The sequence below is a fragment of the Phoenix dactylifera genome, chromosome 13 (assembly GCF_051530095.1).
Source record: "Phoenix dactylifera cultivar Ajwa chromosome 13, Ajwa_hap1_PhDact_Kaust_v1.1, whole genome shotgun sequence".
Taxonomy (NCBI): Eukaryota; Viridiplantae; Streptophyta; class Magnoliopsida; order Arecales; family Arecaceae; genus Phoenix; species Phoenix dactylifera.
The window spans coordinates 16,833,609-16,859,003 of NC_143202.1; the positions used below are offsets into that span (position 1 = coordinate 16,833,609).

At 37.6% G+C, this 25,395-nt stretch overlaps 1 protein-coding gene across 1 annotated transcript in view; it reads right to left on the bottom strand.

Annotated features, from left to right (window-relative positions):
* Positions 1 to 11,541: 11,541 nt before the first annotated feature.
* LOC149751454 (uncharacterized) overlaps positions 11,542 to 25,395 on the bottom strand; it is a 78,225-nt gene continuing 64,371 nt past the window's right edge. The window contains exon 2 of the mRNA XM_089926977.1: positions 11,542 to 11,829. The gene's annotated coding sequence lies outside the window, so the exon portion shown is untranslated. The remainder of the gene's footprint in view (positions 11,830 to 25,395) is intronic.

Below are 25,395 nucleotides of genomic sequence, written 5' to 3' on the forward strand. Positions count from 1 at the left end.
AATGGGGAGAGAAAAGAAAGAGAAGATAAAAATTGGTACAGATAGTTTTTTTTTTATTGATGGAAGGTACGGATAGTATTTTGAAAGTAAAAATATAAGTGGTTTTTAGGTTTTAACTCTTTGGAAAAGTTAAATAATATTTGTGCTGGTTTAATTTTATTTTTTATTTTTAATTTTAGTTTACTATTCTCTAATACCTGCCTCGGTTCTCGTAGTGTGCAGGAATTTTCTTATCCTCTTCCCCTGTTGCCCTGTATAGAAGTTTACTTTGATGAACGAAAATAAAAAAAAATTATGAATGAAACGTGGGATTTGTTCTGTCATCCTTGTCTCTCTAAAATATATTTAATTGATATTTTGATCGAGTGTGACATGATATACAGGTGATTGGATTAAATTTAGGATAGCCATACAAAATAAATGAAATCAGTGGTTTGCATATGAGAATTTTATGACTCTAAATTTAGCCTTGTCTTGTTCATTATAGTCAAGCGATCTTTTTCTATTTTCCTATTTTAGTTGTTAACATTTAATCACAAAGAGATAAGGCAAAATAATATCTCAACAATTTAGCTAAGGTCCTATATAATGCTATTTTAATATATTATATTGGATTATATTATAATACTATTACCATATAATGCTATTTTAATATTTTATTATAATAACACAATATTATATTATTACAATATTATTATAGTATAATATTATAGAAATACTATTAATAAATATAAAATTTTATTATTTATTAAATTATCCAGATCAAAATATCAAAATCAATAGTATAAATTAAGAATATTTTATAATAGCAATTTTTGATAGCACAAATAATTATATATTTGAAAGCACTATGCAATATCTTTTATCATCATTTTGTGTTACTAAAAGTACATTCTCAATTTGGTCAGCAGATAGAAGTTAAAGTTTCGCAGTGCGTTAGAAAATATAATTATTAGAATTTTTGCATACATATCGTCCTAAATATTGAAATTTGTATAAATATCTTTCCAAAATTTATATTTGCATGTATACCCTTATAAAGTACTTATTTTGCATATATACTCTTAAATTTTTTTTACATATATGTCCACACCATCTAACGTTGTTAAAAAAATAGCAGTTTAAAATTAAAAATGACTGAAATTTTTTTACTGAGTAGATATGCAAAAAAATATTTATAAGATTATGTGTGCAAATAATACTTTGCGAGGATATTCATGCAATTTCACATATTTAAGAGAATTTACATGCAAAAGAATTTAATTTAATTTTTTTTATTTCAACATATTTTAATACTCGAATTTGTCTAGTGCCTGCTTCTCAATATTTTTTGTAAAAATATTATTTAAAAAAAGGATTAATTTAACAATTAGATAACAAAAGGAGTTATGGAAGTTCTATCACTTATCATGGGATTATTCTACTTTATTCTTTTTTATTTATAATAATTACTATATCTTATTTCATCAAAATATAGCTTATAATATTTATTATTATAAATGCATAAATGAGGGCATGTATTAGAATATATAAAAAAATTAGAATCTCTTGAAGGTACATAAATAGATTGCAATGATCAAACTTTCTTACTACTGCTATGCTTATGGGTGGAAGAACAATATCAATTATCCTAAAGGAAAATTATTGAAAGACTTTGAACTCTTTAGACTTATTAATAACCTCCACGGCAATATGATAGATGGCCACCCCTTACGTTGTATACCTTAAGCGACTTTTCTTTGGAGCTTCAATTTTTTAGAAGAAGAAAAGATCTATTGTATAGGACTCATCTTATCACAGTAATTTTAAATGAACCACTAGCTTGCACATGAAAAATTTTTCAACTCTAAAAGATAAACCTTGCAAATCTCATACATTAAAAAATAAATATTACAAAATTTTCATAACACTTATTATTAAATAATTCAGAAAGCTAAAACTAGGACCTTACCATCTTCATATAAAAAAAGATACACTAAAGGTTGTATATGGTAGAGAAGAAAGTGGAGGAAATGGTTTTGCTTTTAGATGTAGAAGTAAAAGAGAGGGTTAATAGAGATCGAAGAACATAGAGATATTAGTTTCTAGTAAAACCTGTTAACCTGTACTCGTTTCAAAAATAAAAAGATGCTTTTATAATTTTAGTTAGTTTTTAATTTAAATAAATATAATTTTGGCTAATCATATTAGCTGAATTACTATGTTAAATGTATTCATACAAAAATAGTATTTTATGGGGGCATGCACATAAATATCAATTTGGAGAGCATTCATACAAATTTCAATATTTAGAAGGATATTTATGCAAAAATTTAAGAATTTTTGTGTGTATATATCCTTCTAAATATATGAAATTATATGAATACCCTCCAAAATTGATATTTACTTGCATACTCTTATAAACATTTCTTTTTGTATGCTTACCCATTAATGATATTTTTGTCATTTAAATTTTAAACCGCTAACTTCTTAACGACGTTAGATGACATGGGTATATATGCAAAAAAAAGATATATATACAAAATAAGTATTTTATAAGGATATATATACAAATATTAATTTTGGAAGGATATTTATATAAATTCTAATATTTAGGAGGGTATGCATACAAAATATCCTAGGATATTTAAATAATAAATAGCTTTTTTTTAAAAGTTCAACCATTGAAAAGTTTATTATCTAAAGTTGTACAAACAAAACCACCGAGGTAGTAGCACGGTGAGAACGAGGCTTTGATTCCATCGGAGTGACCCAGGTTCGAAACGTGCGGACGTCGATTAAATGCAGGGACAGGATGCCCCCCGTCTGGTTTGCTCGGTGGAGTCCCTATCTGATCTGCCAGTTACTTAGGTGGTGCTGGTATGACGTACTTATATGTGAAGGGGTTGCCGAATATTCTTCCGGGGGGAGGGGGCCCAGTCGCTATCTGATCTGCTAGTTATTTAGGTGGTGCTGGTATGACGTACTTGAAAAAAAAAAAGTTGTACAAACAAAAGCTCTACTTACTATAATAATGCCAAATAAGGCCTAATATTTTAGAAATAAATTATATGATAATTCTTAGTTGGTTGCGAGAGGTACGAGTAAGCTGTAACATCTTATATAGTAGGAATGAAATGTATAAGTTGATATTGGTACAAACTTGCGATCATTCTCTCTTTATTGTTCCTTACCCTCCTCCATATAGATGGAAACTCCAAAGCTTCTTTTAAATTCAAAATTTTTTGCAATTTCGAAATTTAATAATATAGAACTTTTAGTTAGTTATGTAGAGAGAGATATAAATTACCAATTTGGAAAATTTATTAGGATAATTTTGCCAGGTTGAATTTTGCTATATTGGAATTTTTAATTAGGCATTTAGGTTGGAATATCAAGATCTCAAGTCTGATGAGTAAAAGGCCACAATCGATGCATTTAAGTAGTCATTCTAGCCAAGAAATTGATTAATTTGGCTAAGAACAGAATAATTTATGTTACAATATTTTCCCTCAAGCCTCTTCCTTTATATTTGTTTAACCTAATGTTCCAAGTTAAAAGCTATGTTTGTGTCAAAATATTAAAATAGAACATTGTGGTTATAGTTGGTAGTAATGTTCAAGCAAGTTTTATAAAATGCATGTCCTTGTAAAAACAAAACTTGTCATTTGTTTGGTCATCTCCATGGAAGAAACCATGGTCATTACAATGAATTATAACATAAGTTAAGATTTATTATAGTCCATAATTAATCTATGTTGCAATAAATTTTAGCATACCAACATGGATAATTCATATATTAGTATTTGGAGTAGGAGATTGGGGATGGGAATAGCTCAATTAGTAGGGAAATAAGTACAATGAGCATTGACGAGTGAAGATGATTTCAAAATTTATATTATATATAATGCATAATTTTTTTTTCCTTTCCACCTTACTAGGATAGAGAAGAAATGAACAGGATAGATCTATTTTAATATTTTGAAAAAAATATTTTAAACATAGCTTTGTACTTGAAATATTATGTTTTATATATACATATACATATATACATATACATATATACATATACATATATACATATACATATACATACATACATGCATACATATATATATATACACACATGTATGTATATATATGTGTGTATATATAACTATGTGTGTGTGCGTACGCGTACGCAAGCATGTATATATATGCTTGTGCGTCTGTGCACATTTATATATATATATATAGCTGAACTTAGCTATACTCGAGTGAATCTCTATACAGATCTAGTCAGATCAATATTAGACAATGAGGATCTCGCATTGATGATCTGAGTTGTTGGATGTAATGTACTATCTTTAAATTGCCTATATATCCAAAATTATGTAGTTTGGAGAATCCTAGCCTATGCATCAAGTGATGAAAAAATATATATTTTATTTAAACTATCTAATTTTTTGAAAACTTGATGAATAGGTTAGGAGTCCTCAAATCAAATGCTTTTTGGTATATAAGCAATTTAGAGGTTGTAGATCATCTTGCAGCTCAGATCATCAATGTAGGACTTCTATTGCCCAATGTAGACTCGATCGGATTTAATTGCAAATCCATTCAAGTGTAGCTAAGTGTATCTCTGTCTCTATTATATAATAAAAAAGTTAATGTTGAAAGAAACTTATAAGCACTTGTAGAAGGATAATGTGTGTTGTCACTAGAGCTGACCATGGGCTGGGCTATGAACCTAAACTCCATTCATTTTTAATCGAGCTTTGGGTCAGATTTATATAAAATTTGATATTTTATGTGTCCCAACCTGGCCTATGACAAGCATTAGTTGTCACCCAGTCAGAATTATTTAATTTTGCATTGTTGTGTAATAGTGCTCTTAATGCTATTTTGTCTTCGGTGCTTCTTTTTTTTTTCTTTTCAAATAGCTGTTGAAAGTCACATACTAACGGAGTTCAAATAAAATACATACATGCATACACACACACACACATATATATATATATGTATATGTATATATATATAAGTATGTATGTATATATATATAGGTATGTGTATATATATATGTGGAGTGATTGGTTATACCCCTATTTGATTTTGATGAGCTCAAAGCATTTGAGTATATTTCATGTTGTACTAATGAATTCAATCTAGTGTTTCAGGCAAATATATGTGAATTTATCTTTAAGAGCATCGAGCTTTTGTTCAAGATTATTTGACTAAGTGTTGAACACAATTAAGCCAAAGTCTGAAGCTCGAATCGACTCCGACCCCAACGGATACATTGTCAGGAGTTGCAGACTATGCAGAACGGCCACAAATTAGTGTCTAACGGCTAGTTTTCAAAGGGGACTGCTTAAATAGCCAGAGTGAATAGTAGTAGACACCAAGAGAGTCACTCCATTTGTGCATTAAGTGTTTTCCATCTACCAAGAGTCTATTGAGAGAAAAGACAAGCAAAAGAAGGAAGAAATGCATTCAATACATTCTCAGAAGTCTTTCCTTCGCATTCAAGGCTCTTCCTCTGACATCAGATCTTCAGTGCACTCAAAGAGGAGACTCAGAGTTCGAGAAGCCCCTTCTTCCTCTTTCAAAATCTGTTTGAGGGCTTCTAACTCTACTCTATTCATATTGGTTAATATTTGCTTATTAAGAAGCTTTTCTTGTAACTTTTTCCAAACTATTTTCTTACTTGATTCAATCAGGGGATTGAATCAAGGGTTGTAAGGTTTGTTGGTGAGCCAAGGTTAAAACCAACGGTGTAAGAGTTCGATTGTGATCCCAAAAAAACAATCGGGTGGTTCTAGTTGGTGAGCCTGTGAAAACCGACCGAGTTCGTTGTGATCTCGCGAAAACAACAAGTTGGGTTGTGAACTTATAAAACAATCGGCTGTAATTCAAGGGATTATAGTGAACTCCCAAGTGAAGCTTGGGGAGTGGACGTAGAAGCAAGGGTTAGCTCTGAACCACTATAAATTGGTTTATGTTTGTATTGGCTGCTGTCCTCTCTCTCTATCTCTCTTCATTCACTTCATCTAGTAACTTAACTAGTTTGCTTGCAATAAATTTAGTTAATTACTAATCATAGTTTTTAATTGGTCGAGATTTAATCCAAACCCAATTCACTCCCCCTCTTGGGTTGTCTTCTTGGGCAACAAGTGGTATCAGAGCCGGAGCTCTTATATTAAAAGAGTAAAAGATCAAAATGACAACCCCCTTTGGATCTTCTCTTAGTGAGGGCAATCCACCAATAGGCCTCCATTCTTCAATGGAACTAACTACACATATTGGAAGGCTAGAATGAGGATATTTATCCAAGCCCAAGACTATGATGTTTGGAGTATCATAGTTAATGGACCATATATTCCTTCTATCTGTGTAGATAACATTTCTATACCCAAGCTTGAAAAAGATTGGGATGATAGTGATAGAAGGAAGGCACAACTAAATGCCAAAGTAATGAATGTGCTATTTTGTGCCTTAGACCCTAATGAATTCAATATAATATCTACTTGCAATTCTGCAAAAGAGATATGGGATAGACTTCAAGTGACCCACGAGGGCACGAATCAAGTCAAGGAATCCAAAATAAACATGCTAGTTCATACGTATGAACTATTCAAAATGGAATCTAATGAAACTATCACTTGCATGTTTACTAGACTTACTGATATTATCAATGGCCTAAAAAGCCTTGGCAAAAGTTATACTAACAGTGACCTTGTCAGGAAAGTTCTTCGATCTTTACCAAGGTCATGGGAAGCCAAGGTAACGGCGATCCAAGAAGCCAAAGACTTGAACAAGCTGGCACTCGAAGAGCTCCTTGGATCTTTGATGACACATGAGCTCACAATGAAACAACACAGTGAAGAAGAGTCCTCCCACAAGAAAAAGGTAATTGCCCTTAAGTCTACTTCTTCTAACAAGAATCCCTCTTACAGTAGCAGCAGTGAAGAAGAAGACAATGAGGGAGATAAAGATGAGGCACTTTTTGTACGAAAGTTCAGAAGATTCATCAACCGAAAGAAGTCCTTTCATCAGAAGAGAGATTCCTCAAGTTCCTACAACAAGGACAAACGTAAAGAAAGGAAAAATGAGGGAATCGGTTGCTATGAATGCAAGAAGTCGGGACATTTCAGAATCGACTGTCCTTTGCTGAAGAAGGGCAGCAAATACAAGAAGAAGAAAGCTCTTGTCTCCACCTTGACAGACCCTGATCAATCTTCAGCATCATCGGATGAGGAACAAGAGAAAAAAGCAAATTTTTGCTTCATGGCAAATAATAATGAGGTAATATCTAAAACACATTTAGATTTTACCTTTGATGAATTGTATGATGCCTTTAATGAACTAATGGATGAATATAAGACAATAAACCTTAAAAATAAAGAATTAAAACTTACTAATCTATCTCACACTCATAAGTACGATAAATTAATTAAGGATAAGGATTCTATCATCAAAGAAAACTTAGAACTTAAAACAAGCAACCAAATGCTAACTCAAAAAACTAATACCTTAAATAAAGATAACGAAAGACTAACTAAGGAAGTTTCAGAACTTAAAAACAGTAACCGAACTCTAAAAGATAACTTTACAAAAGATCTAAAGTTACTAAAAACAGAAAAACTAAACTTAACAAAAGAACTTGAAAAGTATAAACCTATAGTTGAGAAGTTTACCTTTAGTTTTGAAAAACTAGATATGATACTTAATAGTCAAAGAGCTGTATTTAGTAAAGCCGGCTTAGGGTATAAGCCTAACAACAAACAAAAATTTCTTAAAAACTTCTTTGTAAAAGCCGGAGAAAGTAAAACCAGAAATGCAACTTGTTTTCGTTGTGGTAAAGTAGGACATATAGCCAATGTATGTAACCACAAAAGTCCTGAAATTAAAAGAAAGATTAAAAAGATTTGGGTTCCAAAAGGAACCGACATTACTAACCTTGAAGGATCCAAGAAAACTTGGGTACCTAAAATTGTATGATTTCCTTGTGTAGGAGTGTCTTGCAACCAAGATCGACAAAAACTGTTGGTACTTGAATAGTGGCTGCTCAAGACACATGACGGGTGACAAGGAGCAATTCTTCACCCTAGAGCCTAAAAAAGGAGGTGCTGTGACTTTTGGAGACAATATCCAAGGTCATATTGTTGGTATAGGTAAAGTACAAATCACCTCTTCAACCTTCGTTGATAATGTACGATTTGTTGATGGTCTTAAGCATAACTTACTTAGCGTTAGTCAATTATGTGATAGAGGTTTTGATGTTTTGTTTAAGCCATATTTATGCATCATAACCAACTCAGTTGACAATGGCTTAGTATTTAAAGGAATTAGACGTGGTAACGTCTATGTAGTAGAACTTGAAGATCTTGCTAAAAATAGTCCTTGCTTAGTAGCCAATGATACTAAGGTTAGTGATGCAAGTTGATTATGACACCGTAAATTAGGTCATGCAAGTATGGATACAATATCTAAATTAGTTAAAAGAGATTCCATGATTGGTTTGCCAAAGCTAAAATTTGAGAAAAATAAAATTTGTGAAGCATGTCAATATGGCAAACAATCTAGAAGTTTCTTTAAATCCATAAATTGTGTCTCTACTGCAAGACCCCTTGAACTACTTCACATGGATCTTTTTGGACCAACTAAAATCACAAGCCTTGGTGGAAACAAGTATGGTCTTGTCATTGTAGATGATTTTTCTAGATACACATGGGTCATGTTTTTAGCTCATAAAGATGAAGCATTTTCTGTATTTAAGAAATTTCATAAGGAAGTAACTAACTCAAGAAATACTTCAGTTATAGCTATCAGCCACCGCGTAGAACCCTACTACCTATCAATCATCAATAAATCTTGAAAAATTTGGCATGATGCATGCACAAAATGATCACTTTTCCTATAGTGACCTGTCAGGATTATCTCAATACATACAACACACTACCTGTCAGAGCAGCAATCACATAATCCGTCACATAATGAACCTGGACAATATATATCAATACATTATCTCAGGCATATAACTCATATGTATAAAAATCTGGTTCCCATTCCATCCATGGTCAAACCCATATCCACAATAGGATCTATGACTGTAACTATACACTATATACAACAGAAGGTTTATAATACACCAAAAGGGTATAAACCTCTATCTACATTATACTATACTATACTATGGAGCGGCACAGCTAGCAGGCAATCTCTAACCCTGCTCTTCTCTATACAATACCTGCCCTACAATCAAAAACACCAAACTGGGGAGTGAGTATATAAATACTTAGTGAGTGGAGTAGAGAGTACTATGCACATGAGACAGAATATAATCATGGCTCGAGATGAAATCTCAAGATCAATAACAACATGAACATGAACTCAACATAGAGAATATGGAGTAAATCATCAATATCACCACAATCAATATCAACTCATCTGAAGCATATATGGAATAATCACGTAAACATATATGCTACTCATGAATATGCTCAACAGATCATAATGCTGGAACATACAAATCAGGTGTCAATATGCTGAAATCATCACTAGACAGCTGTCGGAAGGTGGGTTTTACGCCCCAGGCGAACCAGCAACAACTCCCTACTGTCACATGCATATGCAGGATAAGACACCATATCGATAATGTAAATACTAGACAGCTGTCGGAAGGTGGGTTTTACGCCCCAGGCGAACCAGCAACAACTCCCTACTGTCACATGCATATGTAGGATAAGACACCACACTAATCATGTAAATACCGGCCAGTATCCAGAACAGAAATCCATCTCACATCTACATACTAAACGACACCTCGCAGGAATTCTACATCCGCGGAAAGCCATACTGCACCTCGCGAGGTCTTACTATGCCCGGCGGCAAGCAGAATATAAGTCGTAGGACCGGCCGATCCTACGCCTAGGGCCGTGTCCCCCCTAGGAAGGGACTGGGCTCCGCCCATCCAGAAGGCTACTATGTGCACAAAGGCCGATGTTCAACCCCATCGACTATAGGTGTCCTGCAGATACTGCCAAGCCATGCATGAATGCCATAATGCACCCTCCCAATACTCTACTAAAAGGAGCATAATTAAGACTACCACTCACTCGACTCCGACCCAATCATAAACTAACATCAGGGTTGGGAGTGAGGGGTCAAAGGTGTGCAATGCAACTCAATATACCACTGAAATGGGCTCTACAAATCTTTGAAATAGAGGAAATGAAATCAGTTTACAAAAAAAGTCATTTCACAATTCAGATCCAATTTAATTACTCATAAAGGAGTATAATCAAGGCTACCACTTACAAGTCTTTGAAATAGAGAAAATGAAATCAATTTACAAAAGAAGTCATTTCACAATTCAGATCCAATTTAATTACTCATAAAGAGTATAATCAAGGCTACCACTCATAAGTCTTTGAAATAGAGGAAATGAAATCAATTTACAAAAGAAATCATTTCACAATTCAGATCCAATTTAACTACTCATAAAAGAGTATAATCAAGGCTACCACTCATAAGTCTTTGAAATAGAGAAAATGAAATCAATTTACAAAAGAAGTTATTTCACAATTCGGAATCAATTTGGTTACTCATCAACTCCTCGTAATTCCTCTCAATGTTCCCTCAAATGCATGTACAGAATAATAAAGCATGGAGAATCAAGATTATAGAAGAATCTACTACAATATCAATCAATATGCTCAAGTGGAATCAATTCACACTTGGCGACATTCATGAAAATGAATTAAGGATGCTCGTGGTGCAAAGTACATGACTCCCACTCACCTGTCAATCTGGCACAGCCCTGATACGCCTCCAAAAATCTACAGCTGGCAGTAGGGAACTTCTTCCTCTTGTTCTCTAGCTTCTTGCCCAACTGATACATGCATTTACAATATATTTAGTTTTGTATCAAGGGCTATAATATACGTGCCAATTATTATAGGGGACTTTAATTGATTCAACTCCCCCGTTCCCTAATTCTTTTCTTTTCTTACTTTTTTTCTTTTTCTATTAATTAACTCACCATTTATGTGTATTAGGGACTCCCTTGCATGAGTACAAGGTCTCCCTTAGCCTAATCTAGGCTTAATACCCTATTTTGGCATAAAATTTCTTATTTTCCCACCCGGATGAACAGTAACCCGGACCGACAGCCGGTTACTTCATCCCGGATTTGATCCACTTTTCAAACTCCAGATTTGATGAAATTTTTACCTAACATTCTACACTCATAGGGGATTCTAAAGAGGTGACATGCATTGCTATTGGAGGTCGTTTGACCCCCTAAATAATTCGCCGAAGTTGGGACTTCGACACAGTTTTTCCGTAGTGCCGGAAAAATTTGTCAAAGTCCGATTCTTCCTCTTTTAACCGCCTCTACAACCCTTATCCGACCCCTCTAGACTATATCCACCCTTTGTATAGCCTAATATCATCAAAAGACTAGATAGGGATGGATATTTACCTTTTTCTTTTTGAAAATCGAGGTCCTTGCGTAGAGGGGAAGGAGATCTACACTTTTCCCTTCAGCTGGCAGCGCAACCGGGATCTCCTTCCTCTTCCTTTCTTCCTTTCCTTTCCTCTCCTTCTTTTTCTTCCTCTCTGTCCGTCTGAGACTCCCTCTGTGACTCTCTCTCGGTTTCCATCCAAAAGCCACAGCAAACCCCCTAATTAAATCACATCAAAATACTATTCACCCTTTGTTTAATATTATTAAATTCCCATTTTGCCCCTAACACTTCAACATATCTACCGTTATGCCATTAACTTTTGATTCCTTCCAATTTTACCCTTACCACTTCAACGTATCTACAACTATGCCATTATCTTTTGATTCCTTCCAATTTTACCCTTATATCAATTTTAAAGGACTATTCTATCCCTTTTTTATATAAAAAAAATATTTTGGGGTTATTACAGTTATCCCCATAACCATTTCATTTTAAGGACCTAATAATTTTAGAGGATTTCTTAATTAGGATAGATAAGAAGATCCGGTTAGTCTAATTTCTCCCACTGACTTCACCAAATCAGATTAGACTCAAACCGGTTAAGGAGGCACCTAAATCATTCAAACTGATTTTCCTTATAGGCATGGGCTAACTTGAATCATTAAGTGATCCAATCAAAATGTGATTGACCACGTCGGCCAGGTAAGTGAGATCGGTGGAAGGGATATGCCATTAACTCGGCAAAGACGAATCAGTGCGAGTAGCTCCCAATTAAAAACCACCGGTCAAAACTGCCAAACTTACCTTAGACACCGACTGGTTAATCAATTTCGATTTGATTACTCAAATGACTCGGGCTACACCTCTGAGCCTAAATCAAGTTCCATCTTGGTCTAATCAAAGACACGGACTTGATCCATCTACAACTATTGTAAATTGACCTAGAATTTTCTTGACCTAATCTAGTTACTACTTAATTAGTTTTGATCAATTAATTCTATTTGTCCATATATGATTCTAACCTTAGGTCTAACCCAATTCTAGGAACTTGATTCAAGCTAACCCATATGCCCAAATAATTATGCAATGTCAATTAATTGAGTTACAATTCTATTTCATAACACGTAATTCTCAATTAAGTTTAGACTTATGAAAGTTTTGATCATTGCATATTTCTTTTTAATTACATATTAATTACAATCTTTCAGTTCTTAAAACATATTTTCAGATCTGAGTTTTTGTAATTAATCACATATAATTAGATTTAATTCATGTTTAAGTCATTATGTTTTATGCTCATGCATCACATATACACAACAACATGAATTAATTTAAACAACCTACATCTTATGTATTTATTTTTTCACTTTTATTTTCAGATCTGATTTGTTTATTAAAATCAGAGATCATATAAATCATAAACTTTATTTAGATCTAATCTAAATAATATTATAATTTTAGATTTATTCATGTTGCTAATCCTAACACAAACATGCATCATATGCATCCAAAATTTCAGATCTACTTAATCATGCATAATCAGCAATTAAATCAATCATAAAAAATACTTTAGATCTAATCTAAATATGTTAATGATTTTAGATTTAATTACAAGAATTAAAACATAAAAGTTTAAACATGAACCTGGCTCTGATACCACTGAAAGTGAATCCTAGGTTCTTCGGTGTTAAGCATGCTGATTTTTTTTTTAAAAAAAACCATGGCCGAACCTGATCGGGTTGCCTACGTACCCCTTCATAAGGGGGATCAAGCCATACGTAGTTCTTTTTAAGTTTTAAAACGTAGCAGAAAAATCAAATCAAATAATTTAATTCATGCATGCTTACAAGATCAAATCTAGAAATTAGCACCTTAAGAACACATAGGATTATGCCGGAATCGTTTAAACAATTATGCTAAAACTTTCATGCATGATTAACTATCAGATCTGAAACTTAAGAACTCTATTCCGATTAATCTCCGAATATCCATTGAATGGATTCTGGAGATATCTCCGTGAGGAGCCCCAAAAGAGGGTAAAACCTTGGAGAATCAGACCTAGATCTTGACACCATAATAAAAGATTAATGTAGGATTAATACCTTTTATGATGGATGAAACTTATGGATCTGATCCTCGACTTCGCAGCCACGCACACGAATGGCCTCTACGAGAAGTCCACGCGAAGTTCCTGAAGAGATCCAATCCTGCGGAAGTGCTAGCTTGCGCAGAATTTCTTGAGGCTGAAATTTGATCTTCCAAACGCTATCAACTTTTGATCCGCCTTCTTGGAAGAACCTGGAGGAAAGGTTTAAAGGGATTGAAGAGGACTTAGATCTGATCTAAAGACTCTTATCAGGGACCCCTAATACTAATGGCGCGATGGACTTAGAGGAGGAAGAAGTCAGCTAGATTGAATGCAGAATTTTTCCATGCATGAACTAGGGTTCCTCTCTTTTCTTTTCCCTTTTTTCTTCTTCTTTTTCTCTCTTTTTTCCTTGAATTCGACCACCAGATGATGGAGGTCCTTTTAATGTTGCTCTCCTACCTAACTTCATGCCAACCATCCCATATTTGTGGAAGATTTTGTGGGGTTTTGAATTTTGAATTCAAAATTCAAGTTCATGTGCCATTACATGATGAAGCTTGATCTAATCTAAACCATTCATCATGTTGCCACTTTTCTCTTTCAATTTCGAAATTCCCATGCCCCCAAACAGATTAGAGGATCACGTGGTGATTTTGTGATGATTAAATTCGAAATTCAACCTTAATTAGAAGTGAGATAAAGATAAGGATGACATATGTCATGAAGAGAGAGAATTTGATCTTATCCAATTCTTTTCATGAATTTATCTCTCCATTTCGACCCATCTAATGATGAAAGAGGTCCCTGATGTTGCCAAGTGTCTTATGGTACCATTAAATAAATTAAATTAATTTTTAATCATATTAAAAATCAATTTATGGCGCCATGTATGGATATGTGACAAGTGGATTTTAAGATCCGAACAGTTTCAGATCAAACCCATTTAATTTAATTAAATCCTAACAATTAGAATGATCCAATTACCATGGGTTGAACCTAATCCAATTAGGTCAATCCCTAATTAAGCACAAATTTAATCTAATTTAATTTGGTCAACCTAAGTCCTCTTGATTCAGACCTAATCCAATCAGGTCAAAAATCCTGATTGAGCCCAGAATTGAATCTAATTCAATTTGGCTCATCCTTAGTCTAATTACTCAATCCAATTGAGTTCATTAGCAATCTAATTACTAATTAATTCTCCGATAATTACTTTAATTATTTTATAAGATAATTTGCCAATCGAATTGACCAAATTACCCCTAAATGATTCTTAATCATTCATCAGCCTTCTTGATCAATCAGGAATCTTCTATGCGTGTGACCTCATAGGTTCGAACCTAAGCCGGTAGTATAGGAACGACTTCCTACACTAATCGATGTGACCATCTAGCAATGGTACCCGACGTCCGAATAGGCCGAATATATGCGAAGCAAATATTCTGGAATCCTGAACTATGGTTACTGTATAATTCAATCCCTTTGACTCTTAATGCCAGGATGACTTAGAGCTCACTGTCAACCCTATAATTAGTACATCCATTATGTGATTAACTTTAGATATCCCGTGACTCCTCACTAGGATTACCCTGGCCAAGGTTTTGCTAAATTAATCACAAGACATTATTCTTGTTTTCAGGAGGGGTCAATTCCATCTTGACTCACAACTGACTACGCAAGTACTTGACTGCACCCAGTGACCTTCCGTCACTGAATTAGAAATTCAGGTAGTCCGGTACCAAAGTACAGTGAGTTGCTTGCTAGTCACAGGTTGCGGTCTCAGGTCAGAGGGCCAAACTTATACCCATATCCACTCGGAACATCTCTTGACAGTAGAGCGTTCCGGAATTGGTCACGTTCAGTGAAATGTACTCCTACACTTCACCTGTATGGCATACCAGTGTCTCCACACTCCTTGGTTAAGAGGACAACCAACGTATATGTCACACAACGACCTAATCTCGATAATATTGTCGTCCTTGTAACAACATATTATTTGGTCGCGAACAAGTTTAAGGACTCAAAGATAAATCCTCCTTTATCATAACATAAGTTCTAAGGACTTCATCATATAAGAGTTCATTTGAAGATGAAATGATGAATAATGCCAAATAATACTTTATTAATTTGTCAATTTATTTACAAAATTCAATCATCAATATGCTGATGATTGACATTTAGGATACAATTCCCAACACAATTGTCCATTGGTTCTGAGGGCAGCAGATTAGAGGTCGAAGTGGGCACTCCTCCGTCCTACCAAATGCGTATGTATCAGTTGGGTTGCCCATGTCGAATGAGCGCCTCAATTTTATCCTTGTGTTGGATCCACTCCTCAATGTCATGGCCATTGTCTCGGTGCAAGTGGCAATACTTCTTCTGGTCCCTCTTGACTGACGGGGTCCTCATCGAACGCGGAGAATGGAGGTACCTTCGGTCTTCAATCTCCATGAGGATCTAAGTCCTTGGGGTGGATAGCAGAGTGTACTTTTTAAACTTTTGAGGAGGGCTCTTGAGCTGCCGTAGGCCACTATCATGCCGAGGTGAGGCAACCCTCAGCTTCTTCCACTCCTCGCAACCTCTTTTGGCCCCTCGGAGAAGTCTCCTGCCAGTAGACTCGCGATGGGAGACAATGGCTTCCTTCGCATTCGCATACTTTCTACACATGCCAATATTTCGGTGAAGTCCACCGAGAAGCGCTTCTCTAGGGAGAAGAGGAGGTGTAATGTTCGTAGGCCGCTCTTCATTGCCGACATCATGACCGACTGATATAGGTCGTGGACCTCTAGTCTTGTTACATTGAAGCGGCCGACATAGTCCCTGATGGACTATTTCTCTTACTGCTTGATATCGAGCAATGCATCCGAACCATGGAGCCATCTTTAGCTGGAGATAGTGTACCACGAAGAGGCAGATGAGCTGCTCGAAGGAATAGATAGATTCGGGCCAAAGCCTAGAGAACCAAAATTGAGTTTCCTTCTGAAGGATCGCGAGAAATGCCTTGCACATCATGGCGTTGGTGGCTCCATGCACTTCAAGAGTGCCTTGAGGCTCTCCAAGTGATCTAGAAGATCGGTGGTGCCATCGTATGGTTCCACTTGGGACACTTGAACCGAGGTGATATCGGTTCCTTCATGCTGTCGAGAGAAAGGGGCTCCAAGAAGAAGTTGAGGTCATTATTTGCTCTGAGAAACTGTCCTCTAAGGGCTTAAATCTGTCAGCCTATTTTCTCGATTCTCCTATCAAGCTCAACATCCCACTGGGGCGGGGGCTCCACGTGGCGAGGAGGTGAAAGAGTCGCAGCGGAGTTTGCACCGGAACTGGAGCTTGGAGTACACCATTTTCTATCCCAACCAAAACTGCTTCACTAAGTGCGTCAGCTCTAATGCAACCGGTTGAGGTTCCGGTCTGAAGAGCGGTGGCTGACCAGGCATATGCGGTGCGCCAGTGATTGAGAGTGGTGGATGGGCTAGTCAGATTCCAGCTGGACTGGCTCCGATCATGCCATTGCCTGTTGTAGGCCTTGGATCGTTGCGGTCAGCGTCTGCACCTGTTGAATGAGCAAAATGAATCACCCATTGCCCACAGGCATGGCGGGTTGTTCCGGTGGAGCAGGTTCCAAACTCTACAACGACTCTCGGGAGGTCGGTGTATGGTGTTGCGAAGCATGCGATGTGTCGTGGGCTCCTTATGACCTCCTGCTAGTTATCTCTTCTTTCGAATAATGTTGATATAGCTGGGGAACGGGTCTTTCCTCTAGTGCCAATTTGTTGTCGTTGAATCTGAATTGAGGTCGGAGCATAACTCGGACGACCCTAAGATCGGCTGGAATAGAGCTGAGTTGGCTAAATGATGTGTTGGAGGTTGAGCTCCTAGGAGGTGGCCTCCAAGAAGACCACTTATGAGAGAGTTTCCGACAGAGGGACTTTCCGATGCCTAAATCAGAATAGAGTGGCAACAGTATGGAAGAAAGAAATCTGTGGTTCTTTGTGGGAGAAGGAATATCATCGCATAGTGCATTTTTTGTTGTGTACCTGAGATCTTCCGAGTTGCCCCTTTATTTAGGAGAGCCTATTTTGTCATTATCTGGATTGACGTAACGTGCACTACTAGCTAGGTAATTGCCAATAGTGCAACAAAAGCATAGGAGTTATTCCGTGTGGGCAGCGTGCAGTGTTGGTTGGCTGCAGACTGTGGTGCTGCCACGACTACGGGCTGTCAGGGCTGTCGGTTGTTAGGGTCGTCAGTCCTTGTCAACACGTGCTGATTATTTTTCTCAACTGATTAGCTCCTCGGCTAAGGCCAAAGTCATTTACCTCGGTTTAGGTCCAAAGTCAAGGAGGTCAGTCTGGTCTGAGGCCGAAATCGTTCACCTCTCCCATCACTTACTACAACTTAATATTTGCACAAGTTTAGCTACTCAATATTACACTTAGTTTGCCCCACCAAGAATCTTATGGCAAATCTTCTTGCTCTCTTTGGAAAATGATTGTGTGTACCTAAGGTTTAAAAAAAAAGGAAAAAATCATCAATGGGTATTGTTTCTAGCCCATCTGAGTTTCTTGAACCTGATTCTAATCATCGAGGATTGGACAGGCCTGGTCAAGATTCATTGGCTCTATCACAAATGACCAGGGGAAGTCACATTAGCTGGCATTTTCTTGAGCCATGATTATATTTGCTCCTTTGTAAGAGGTAAAAGTGGTGAATGGCTTTTAACTATAAATCAACCAAAGCCAAATGAGAATTGACCTAAAAGTTAGGCAACCTTGTCCCTTCGATTTGCTAGTAGGGATCTAGTTTGGGTTAAATGGAGTCTAACCCTAATCTAGCGTGAACTTGCTCAACCCAACTCAGTCCAACACAAAATAACGATGGGTAACAATTTCATCAATTTAATTTAAAATGTAGAGTCCAAACCAAGGGAACAATCACGTAGCTTGAAATGTAGCTTGATAAGACCACTTTGATCACCCAAGCCGAAATGGATGGACTCTAACTCCATTTAACCTAATTCATTTGCAGCCCTACCCTAAAACAAATATAAATCCCTCTTGTACTATTGTTTTTAGACTAGAGATGGCAACTGAGTCGGATCGAATTAAATATGGATCAGGTTGGATATAAGATTGATAGAAAATTTGTTAATTCAAACCCAATCTTTTCATCAAATAGGTTATAAATTCAATCTGAACCTGATAATTTTACTAAGAAACTAATATAATCTGATCTACAATGGATTGAATGAAGTTAAATAGATTAAGCATTGCTATCCCTATTTCAGATCTCTATTTTCACAGGCGAGGGTGGGCAAAGAAAGAGGTGCATACGTGCAGATAGCTTTCTTAAAAGTTTAGACCGGTAGATTAGTGGCTGTCTCTGCCCTGAATGAAAATTTTAACCATTGAGGGGCAAAAAAAGTACGTGAGAAATGACCGGAAATGCTGGTCGTTCCGGGGGTTTGAACCGGGGACACCCGAGCGGGTCCGAGTTAGGTGGAGAAGGCAGGAACTAATTGACATGATTGACCCGGGTTAAACCCTTCAATTTTTAGTACTAATAGCCAACAAGTACATGATAAAATAATAACACACTTCCTTTGAGTAACATTTGATGCTGCCAAGTCACTGACTTTTAACTCCCCGAGCCCCCACCAGCCATCTCTTTCCTCGACTCCAATTATTGCAAGAGATAAAAGTTTTAGAAAACTCACATATTTCTCCTTAGTTTTTCAAAATTAAGATTTATTTATAATAGTTTAAATGGAAATAGAAGGGGATATGTTTATTAAATTAAGTTCTCCATACTAAATTAATTTATTTTATGGTTAAGAGTATGAGGTGGGGGAGAAAGGGATTGGTGGAAGGCCACCGCGAATCAAATATATATATATATTGTTGCCTAAGAAGACAACCCAAGAGGGGGGGTGAATTGGGTTTGGATTAAATCTCGACCAATTAAAAACTATGATTAGTAATGAACTAAATCTATTGCAAGCAAACTAGTTAAGTTACTAGATGAAGTGAATGAAGAGAGATAGAGAGAGAGAGGACAGCAGCCAATACAAACACAAATCAATTTATAGTGGTTCGGAGCTAACCATTGCTCCTACGTCCACTCCCGAAGCTTCACTTGGGAGTTCACTATAATTCCTTGGATTACAGCCGGTTGTTTTACAATTTCACAACCCAACTTGTTGTTTTCGCGAGATCACAACGAACTCGATCGATTTTCATAGGCTCACCGACTAGAACCATCCGATTATTTTTTCGGGATCACAATCGAACCCTTACACCGTTGGTTTTAACCTTGGCTCACCAACAAACCTTACAACCCTTGATTCAATCCCCTGATTGAATCAAGTAAGAAAATAGTTTGGAAAAAGTAGAGTTAGAAGCCCTCAAACAGATTTTGGAAGAGAAAGAAGGGGCTTCTCGAACTCTGAGTCTCCTCTTTGAGTGCACTGAAGATCTGATGTCGGAGGAAGAGCCTTGAATGCGAAGGAAAGACTTCTAGAAATGTATTGAATGCGTTTCTTCCTTCTTTTGCTTGTCTTTTCTCTCAATAGACTCTTAGTATATGAAAAACACTTAATGCATAAATGGAGTGATTCTCTTGGTGTCTACTACTGTTCACTCTGGCTATTTAAGCAGTCCTCTTTGAAAACTAGCCGTTAGACACTAATTTGTGGCCGTTCTGCACAGTCTGCAACTCCTGACAATGTATCCGTTGGGGTCGGAGTCGACTCGAGCTTCAGACTTTGGCTTAATTGTGTTCAACACTTAGTCAAATAATCTTGAACAAAAGCTCGATGCTCTTAAAGATAAATTCACATATATTTGCTTGAAACACTACATTGAATTCATTAGTACAACATGAAATATACTCAAATATTTTGAGCTCATCAAAATCAAATAGGGGTATAACCAATCACTCCACAATCTCCCCCTTTTTGATAATGACAAAACATTGAGTATTTGTAAAGTGAATTGCTCAACCAAAAGGAGATTTATAAAGTTTTGAAATAAATTCAAATGTCTAGTCATTTAATTTATCCAAAATTGAAAGGTATGAAACAGTAAATCCTGAAGTTAAAGCTCCCCCTTTCATTTGGAATTATATAAGCCTTCATATCATGCAATCAATTGTTTGGCTTATATGTGTTTAATGAATTTGTTTTCTTAAGATTTCAGATTCTCCCCCTCAACATATGCATTCAATTTTGTTTGGGTTCTCTGAATTTTCTTTTAATGTCTTGAAGCTTTTGATCTTAAATTCTTTCTTTCAGAGGGAAGATCTGACAATTTGTTCTTGAGTATGATTCAACTAATCTTCGAATATCCCTTGAATAGATTCTGGAGATCACTCCTTGAGAAGCCCCAACAGAGAGATAATGAGCCTCGAGGTATCGAATCCACTAAGAACAAATTACTTTTTGCTTTAAGGTTGTTCTTTTTAGTGATTTTCTTTACATTTCAATTCATATTTTCTCCCCCTTTTTGTCATCATAGCAAAAAGGCACAAAACACAGAAAAGAACTTAAATTGCATAGTTTTGAAAGAAAATTTCTACTCATTGTATTAAAGTTAGATTTGAGTACAAGTATGATTACATAACAGAAAAAGTCCTCAATGAACTGTACATCATAAAATCAGATAAAAATACACTAGGTTTTCTTTGTAGTGGAGGATGTGGCTCCCGTACTTAGTCTAGTATGTTTCATGACCATGCTTAGCCCCTCAGAGACGTTCCCTAGTTGTGCGATGATTTCCGAGGTGGCCCTAGACTGTATCGAAGTGAACTGGGTCAGACTTTCTTGGAGGGTCTCAAGTTTGGAGATCAAGGCATGTGCTAGCCTTTCTGCACCCTGACTTTGGCTACCAAGTTCATTTCTGATGCTATCTCGCATTTTCCTCGTGTCATCCTTTACGTCGCTCATATTCCAATATTGAGCTTGGACAAGGCTCCTGATGTTGTAGATTTCTTCCTTTAGGTCTGCAACCATCTTGGATACGGCTGCTAAGGAGGGAACGATGTCAGTGGAAGGAGTAGTCAGGGGACCTCGGAGCTCTCTCAACAAGTCATCTCTCAGCTCCCTCACAATCTTCTGTCTCATCTCTCGGAGCTGCTCAGAGCTGATCCGGACTTTCAGGGGCTGTTGAGGTGGTGGTGCAGTAGAGGGTCCGGCTGAAGTGGATGGGAATGAAGGACCAGAAGTGGAAGGAAAAGTGGGAGGAGCTATGTCATGATCCTGGTCATGATCAGGACTGGGTGAGTGATGAGTGGTAGGGTCAGATGGTGTGGATGTGGATGGTCTCCTAATCCAGACTCCCTCGACTCTATGGAAACCCATACGATGGAGAGTCCCCTCACCCATGTGATCTGTATGACGCAGTGAGCGAGAGGGTTCCCCCTCAGGGATAGGGGCCTCTAACTCCCTAAAGATAAGTGTGAATAGCATGCCATATGGGAGACTCAACCTAGGTTTATCTAGGGGTTCACAGATATACTTGTAGATGAGTTTAGGGAAGTTGATAGGAGTGTCTTGGAGTATGAGGAACATCAATGCTAGGTCTCTCTCAGAGATAAAGTCAAATCTACCAGTTTTGGAAAAGAGAGTCCTAGAAATAATACTTAGGAGGAGCCGCATTTCAGCTGAAAGCTGATTTGCAAACACCTCCTCTATAGGGGACTGAAGGGGATTCTCTAAGACGGCCGTAAGGGCCTCAGTCCTATCATGGGGATGAGTGGGAAAGATCTCCTCTCGGAAGAGATGGAGGACTCGAGTAATGAAGTCCTCCGAGATAAATACAGGGACACCCGCTACGGTTCCCTAGATACCACCACTACCTCGGGCTACTGTCCCATAAAATTTCCTAACTAACCCTGGGTAAGTAGGGAGGTCTAAAGAACAGAACAACTCTAACCCTTGAGCCCTAAGATGATGCCCTAGGGTGAACCCTTCCCGGGAGAGGAAGTCAAAGTTGACTTTCCTCCCGGTAGAGACTGCCCTCCCGGCGCACGGACGCGAGGGAACTGGCCTAGGCGGGGAAGGAACCGAAGGTGATGGCCTCACGGGTTCGTTCCGTGACTTGGACCGTCGCTCGGCGCCGCTCGCGGAGAGAGGTCTCTTCCGGCTCGGGACAACGACTTTCCTAGGCATTTTGACCTACAAACCGAAGGATGGACAAGAGAAATGGAAGAAAACTCGAGGCAGAGGACCTAGAACGGGTCGAAGACGAGGTCGGAGACGACTCTAGGGTTTTGGAACAGTGGCGGCCGAGAATAGAAGTGAGGAGTAAAAGTTTCGATTAGGGTTAAAAATCGGATTTCCGACCTCGAGTCGACTCCGGTAAGTTGCGAGTACCAGTCGACTCCTAAATGACGCAATCGGGGTGGGCTGCAGATTTTTTTCTTCTTTGAGGATGGCTGAATCTTTCTTCTTCTTTTTTTTTTCCAAAGCAATGGCAATGGAGGCTAGGGTCCTTTGTGGTGGAAGGAAGGAGGAAGAAGATGGGTTGCTGGATGGGTGAGACTGGGTTTGTGGGATTCAACCAAGTGACTAGAATTGGGCACCCAATTGAGTGGGCGGCTGAAATTGGTTTGCACCTAATGGGTTGGCCGGCTTGGGTTATTTAGAGTCCTATTGGGATTAGGACTCAAGGGAGGACGTGGGAAGGGGTTGTGGCATGAGGAATACGGCTGGGGAGGCTGATGTGGCACACAAGGAGGCACACCTAAGGGAACAAGGCATGAAACAAGGAAGAGAGAGAGTGGATAAGGATGAATTAGTTTTGGAAATCTCATCCAAACTAATTCAAACTTGGAAGGCATGAATGGGAGGCGTCCCACCTCTTCCTTGAGCCTCTTGGCATCGCACCAAGCAAGGGACTTGCCCCTCCTCACGATCACAAGGAAAAATTTCGAAATTCAAAACTAACTTCATTCATCATACCCTCCTTTATATAGAAGGAAAGGTTGGCAAAGGATAAGGATAAGGACTACACAGAATTTTAAATTGGACTCCTAATTACATGTGGACTCAATTCAAAATTTAAATTTTCTAGTTGACCAATCAAAGACCTTGACACCTAAGCCTAAACACCTAAGATCCATATCTATGGCGTGTGGATTGAAACCCATCAAAAGGAATTCAGCCGCATGCCATGAATATTTATCTAGGTGGAACTCCTTCTCGGGTACCAACATTAGCATGAAGTTCGGGAGACTCCTTAAATATTCATCTGATCTCCAAATTTCATGTTCTTATAGTCATTGGAAAGCTACGGATGTCTACTTTCCAACAAAATTTGAATCATTAATCAGACTTCTGTAGCTCTCGAAATCTTCAAAATACCATAAGGTGTTCAATCTGTCACGGATTTCAACTGGATCTGAACTCTGAATTTCTTCCACATGTGAGAGGTCTTCATGGTTGAACTTCTCTTTATTTTGACATGTGACCACTTCTAATTAGCCATGGACCCATTCACGCCTTGGACTTAATCTAATTGACACTGAAGAGGCTAACCCATTGTGAATCAAATCACTTATTGCAGGAACTCAATCTAATTTCAGCTTGGACTCAACTTTGCTTGGACTAAAATTCTTTCCACTCCTTCACCCAATGTCCCACGCCATTAGAATGAGGGTGGTGCTTCATGGTTGGGCTTTATCTCCACGCTTTCCCCATGATTCAATTGGGCTCAACATGATTGATATTGGAACTCCTTGAACCCCATGAAACTTGGTGCACACCCAAGAAGGAAACTCAATCTCCATTCCCAAGGGACTAGGCCCAATACACCATGCCCAAGGGGATGCTCCTGCATCAATTCCCCCCTTCTGGAAAAAGACTCGACTCCGTCGAATTTTGCAATTGATAGAGCTCGTAGAAGTTCGGGTTCGGCTGTTGGACTCCCTTCGTCTTTAATCATGGGCAATCTGAAATTAGTCGGTCCTCCAATAAAAAACTTCTGGTATCCTCCTCAGCATGTGGGCATGATCTGATCAACTAGGATGTCCTCAATGGTGTCCGTCGGGGCTGATCGTCGAAGAAGTGATGATGATACAGGTGGGATGTCTTCATCTTTAGCATGGCGACCATCATAGGGTTGCAACTCTTCAACATAATAACCATCGTAGGGCTGCAACTCTTCAACATAGAAGATGGGGCTAACCTGCAAATCATTTGATAACTCAAGCACAAAGGTCTTGGGTCCCATCCACTTCAGCACCTTGAAGAATTCGACTTGGCAAGGTTGAAGCTTCCAAAAATTTCGGCGTTCAACACTCAACTGCATTAACACAAAGTCTCCTTCCTTACGCAGGGTTAGCAAATAGAACCTATCTTCCACCATAGTGACTATCTTGACATAGCTAAATTGACTACCAAGGCCTCCGCCATGGAGCTCTCGAACGATATAATCACAAAGTGAGGTCTCCGAACACATAAAAGAAAGCAATCATGGGCAAAAAATTTTGAATGCTGCCACTGATCCACTGCTGAAACTTCTGCATATATGGGCTGAAAATATACTTCAGAGGGGTACAAATTTTTTAGATTAGTAAACCTCATTACCTCAGCATTCAAAGGAGTTAGAATATGTAAATTTTGATTGAGGGCATTAGCAATAAAATCTTCTGTAGGCGGTCCATGCTTCAGGACTTGGCGACGAGGCTCCTCGTGTTCTTTTGGGTTCAACCGGTATGCAGGAAGGTTCGGCAAGCTTAATCTGGGCATCAAATCTATGGTGTGCTGGTTGTCTCTCATCGGTGGAAGATCCTTGGGGAGACTCTCAAGGGTTACATTAGAGGAATCATCCAATATGGACTTGAAATCAGGAGGAACAACTTCTGAAATTTCAGCACCAACTT